This window comes from Accipiter gentilis, chromosome 10, assembly GCF_929443795.1.
Source record: "Accipiter gentilis chromosome 10, bAccGen1.1, whole genome shotgun sequence".
NCBI classification, from domain to species: domain Eukaryota; kingdom Metazoa; phylum Chordata; class Aves; order Accipitriformes; family Accipitridae; genus Astur; species Astur gentilis.
The window spans coordinates 35,304,707-35,309,591 of NC_064889.1; positions in this window are offsets into that span (position 1 = coordinate 35,304,707).

Sequence of the window (4,885 nt, forward strand, 5' to 3'; positions counted from 1 at the left end):
CAAGTATTTTTTAATTTTAAAAAGTGCACCAGTTAATATGACAGAATTTTTCAAGCTTCTTCATTGAAGGCAAGGAAATTTGTATTGCAGCTAAGAGTGAGATATGAAAGATTTTTATCATGAACTTCAATGATTTGAAAACAAAGTTAAACTAAACTTGTAGCACACAGTAATGTATACCATATGTAATCTGAATGTCCTGTGTACCACAGAGAAAAAAGTGTCATGATAACTCAGAAAGCATTCCTATTTTAATTGGACAATTGTGTTTTACTACTGTCCAGATCCACACAGGATCCCCTATGAAATAAACTTCTTTAAATAGCCTCTAATGTAGAGAGCGGTTTGGCCAATTCATACATTTTTCATTGTCACCTTAAATGCGAACCAGTTATTTGCCATTTTCCTTTGCAGACAAGTTCCCAACTTCTCATACCTTATTTTCCATTTTGAGCTTGCTCTTTACACAGCAGTATATATATAGCAGTAGCATCACATTAATGGGAGAACTATCTACAATTCCTGTAGTTTAAGATTCAGGGAATTTTTTATTTCTTTATAAGTTTTCCTGTGGGATTCAAGCAGAGGATTCTACCTTCTAGTGGATAAGGTATATTTAATAATTAACCTCATACAGGAAAGTTGAGTAAAGACTCATATTCTGCAGTATAATAATGATTTCATTGTTTCTTTATAAATCTATAATCCATTGCAGGAAAATACATCTCTGGAGAGAAGCTGGGGGAACTGGGTGATGCATCTTTGTCTCTGAGAAGGTGAACTTGAGAAAAGACTTTGGTAGGTTTCCTAAATATACAACAGAATATTTATCTCCAGCCTTGATGCAGGGGAAAAAGGAGGATTTTTTCCTGAAAGGAAAGGGAGGAGAGGCAGGAAAGCTCTTGGATTAACACCACATCATGAAGGTAGAATCCCAGAGGGAGGTAATAGTAATATCTTAAAAAAAAAAAAAAAAAAAAAAAAGTTAATAGATGTAAAATACTTACTTCTGAATGATTTTACACTCAGCCTTATGTAAAACAAGGTACACAAGGTTTTAGTTTCAAATTAGCTGTGACTCCCATGGTGTGTTACTAAAAAAAAAAAAAAAAGTTTTTCACTCGGAATTCTCAGTGGTTTAGAAGGGGGAGAAATACAGATTTGTCCAACTTTGCATGAAAGTCCCAGGGCAGTGGCAGTGTGCTGAGGCTGTGTGGTCCAGGAAATGCAGCACAGAACCGAGAGTGAGAAAACCTGACTGTCATCCACTTGTCAGACCTGAAAAATAACACATCCCTTACACTCTTCTACTTTTTGAGACCTTTGCATTGCATATACAGAGAGATGTTTATATTTTTTTTAATTTCAAATGACAAGAAAGCATTATAATGCTAAAGAGCTGCATCTGAACAACACTGTGTATATGAGAAAACCCAATATGGCTGATAGGGTACGGCCTTTTCGATAAACCATCCTTCACTCCGAGTAGCCACCGCATGAAAAATGAGGAATTTGTTGAACAAGATTGCCCTCTGCAGGCCACAGACCCCTCCATCCTTCACTGCGGTATTTGTTCCCCTTTTCTACACAGGTAAATTAATTATGCTGTTAACATAACTGGGTTTGGATTTTTTGTTGTTGTTGTTAAATAAAACAGTAGTTACTTAAATAGATACTTGGGGACAGCTCTGTATTCTTAGTGAGACTGTGACCCAAACATTAATTTAATTTGCCCAAATAGCTCCCGATTAGGTTTGCTGTTATCTGAAGGCAATGAGCTAATAGAGATGATGCAGAAGGGATTTGATTTAGCCCTCTAGCTGTTTGTTCAAGTTGAGCTACCAGCACAGGCCATAACCAGCATCTGGTCTAATGAGCTACAGTGAGAATCCCGCTGATTGTATCTTTGTTGTACTGGATAACAAGGAAAAATCACACTAAAATAGACTTCTGGTGAAGACTGTGAGAGTAAATACAGCTCTTGGGAGATGGAGAAGGGAATACTTTGCAATTCCTCACCTAATCTCTGCTGAATAATGATCTTTAAGAATCTTTCTCATTTTTTAAACCAAAAATCATCACCATGGTTCATAATTTTCTTATAACAAATAACAGCAGGTACAAGTCAATAGCATCAATCAGTTTATGAATATGACAGCTGTTAAGTATTTCACTCAATGTGTTGTGTATGTATGCAATTCCTTGAAGATAGGACTGAAGACTAAATAAGGCAAAGGTGTGATTTTTAAAAAACTAAAATGATGATATATAACTCTGAACTTTAAACCCAGCAAAACTAGATTGAGAAAATCTCTGCATAGCTATAGCACTTAGGGATGTGATTTTATATTTGTAATTGACATAGCAACATGAACAAAATCTGTAGTACAAATAAAATTACATTGACAAGCCTGCTTATGTTGGTATAATATGTTAGCTCAAGAGGCAGATATAAACTATGCCACTAAACACTTTTCTTTCAAAACATTTTGCAAAGAGAAATTGTTTAGCCTCTTCCTTCTTTCTTTTTATAACATGCTATGTATGCTTGCAAAAGACAGTAAATGTCCCTTAATAGTAATAATTAAGTATAATACTATATCTGCAATAATAGTAAAATTGCAAGGAGTGCAGTAGGACTCTCCTGGGACTTTCTGACCACTGACTCATAAATACCAAGGACTCCATTCCAGAGAATGCTGAAGAGTCTGGATGGCTTGTTTCAAGCAGAACCTGAAGCCCACTAGGAGTTCATAGGTCTAGACCAGTGGCTGATTTTGGTGAGTAACTTTAATCAGTAAATTCCAATGAAAAAAAGGCTTAATCAGATTTTTTTTCCCCCGAGTAGCTCAATAAAATATGCTTTCTGAAACAAGATCTGACTCACATTGCAGGTTTAAGAAGGGCTTATTTAAATAGGCCCTTATTTCAGTTTTGGTGTTAAAGAGCAAATGAAATAAACACCTAAGTTTAGAGGATGTCTTTCAAAATTCTGCAACCAAGAATAAATAAACAAACTCCTGTTTTGACATGATGTCTGGCTTATAACCAAATGACAAGACTAACAGAAGTGTGGAAAATTGAGATGTGTTCATTAGAAACAGTCTCAAATGGAACTTCACCAAGCTGTGTGATGAACTCCACCCATTTGCTGTAGGAAGAGTATGAAAAAGACTCAGCTCCTACGTTCATTGTACATGACCAACTTGCCTAAAAGTTCTTGTAATAACTTGCTTTTTGTAGAGATACTCGCAGGTACACAAAAAAGTATGTTGTTCTACAGCCTTTATGTTAAAGCCATCCAGTAGATGGGGCCATAGAGTTACACAAATGCAAAAGAAAGTAAAATGAGTTTATCCTAGGAAGAACATTGTAATCAGTGCAAATAGAGCTTTGTTAATTCATGAAATTCTAATGTCAGGCAAATAATTTATTTGGTTATATCATGTTCTGACTGTATGACTGATTAAGCTGTATTCAAATGCTAGTTAATATGATTCCGTATTTGTTTGATACTGAAATAATTATAACTCTCAGTCAACAAAAATTACAGCTGAGGTTTTAATTTTCATTCATGCCACATTCGTTCCCCAAGTATTGTATAGGTCTGAGATACTGTCAGACTTGTGATGAAGTGCCGCAATGAGAGTCATTGATAGTAATTGTAGCAAGAAAGTCCCACATGTGGAAACATGTATGTAGCGAGAGGAACGTGCTAGTGGTTCCTACATAATACAAAGGATGACTTTATGAAAGTAACTTACATGCACTGGGGTTTTTTCCCCTGCTTCTTTGAGATCTGTGTACCTGCTCCTGTTAAATCTGTGAAACAGAAAGGAACATACAGGTTTGAAAGAACATGTATGAACGTTGCAGGAGCAGCAGTCAGCCCCAGTGATTTCACAGTGGTGGATCCTAAAGTTTGAAATGTGTCCGCACGTAGCGTGCAGTATGGCGTAGCAGAAGTTGCCACTCTCACTGCATTTGCAGTCTTCTTTTAAAATGAATGAATTGTGTGTAATCAATTTAACCGGCAAATTGCATCAGGTATCTGTTTAAAAGCGCACATTCTAGTTTGCTTCATTTGAAAAGCCTGATTTTCTGCGGTCTCGTACCTGAAGTGAAGATCTTAACACTTCTGTCGTAAAGCTGATCCTTTAAACCCAGTTCTGCTATAAAAAGTTCGTCAAAATACCTCAAAAGACAAAATTACCATTCATCTTCCGCGCAGTCACTGAACAGATGGATCCATGGGGGTGAGTGCTGCAAGGCAAGGCATCTTTTTTTTCCCTTTCTGCTAAATTTAACATAGGCTTCCGAGTCACAGGTGCCAACAGGCGGGTTGCAGCCGCGGGTGGGTTCGACCCGGGTGTTCTGAGTTTTGCCTTACAAAATGCCAAGTTTCTCGTGGTTTCAGCTATTAAGTCCCATTGAGGAGATGGCTGAGGAACCTCTGACTTTGCCACATGTTAAACACTGGCCAAGCAGCAGGAACAGGAGGAGATGGCTACGTGATCCCGCGTGGAAGTCGGCGGGGAGGGGGTGCGGGGCTGACCCTCCCGTGAGGCACAGCCGCGAGGGACCGGCCTGCCGGAGCCCCCAGCGGGCGGGGCCGCGCTCCGGGCCGGCCCGCGGCCGAGCGGGGCTGCTCCCCCCTCACCGCGTTAGCACTCGTGTCCGCGGGGACAGAAGCGGAGCGGCCCCGCAGGTGCCGCGGGGACCCCCCCAGCCCGGCCGGGAGCCCCTGCTCCGAGCCCCGCGGGGGCGGCGCTGCCCGGCCCGCACGTGATCTGGCAGCGAGGAGCCGCGATCGTACCTGGAGGCGGCTCCGCCTCAGTCCCAGGAAGGGAGCGGCCGGATCCGGCGGGACGGGACGGGACGGGAC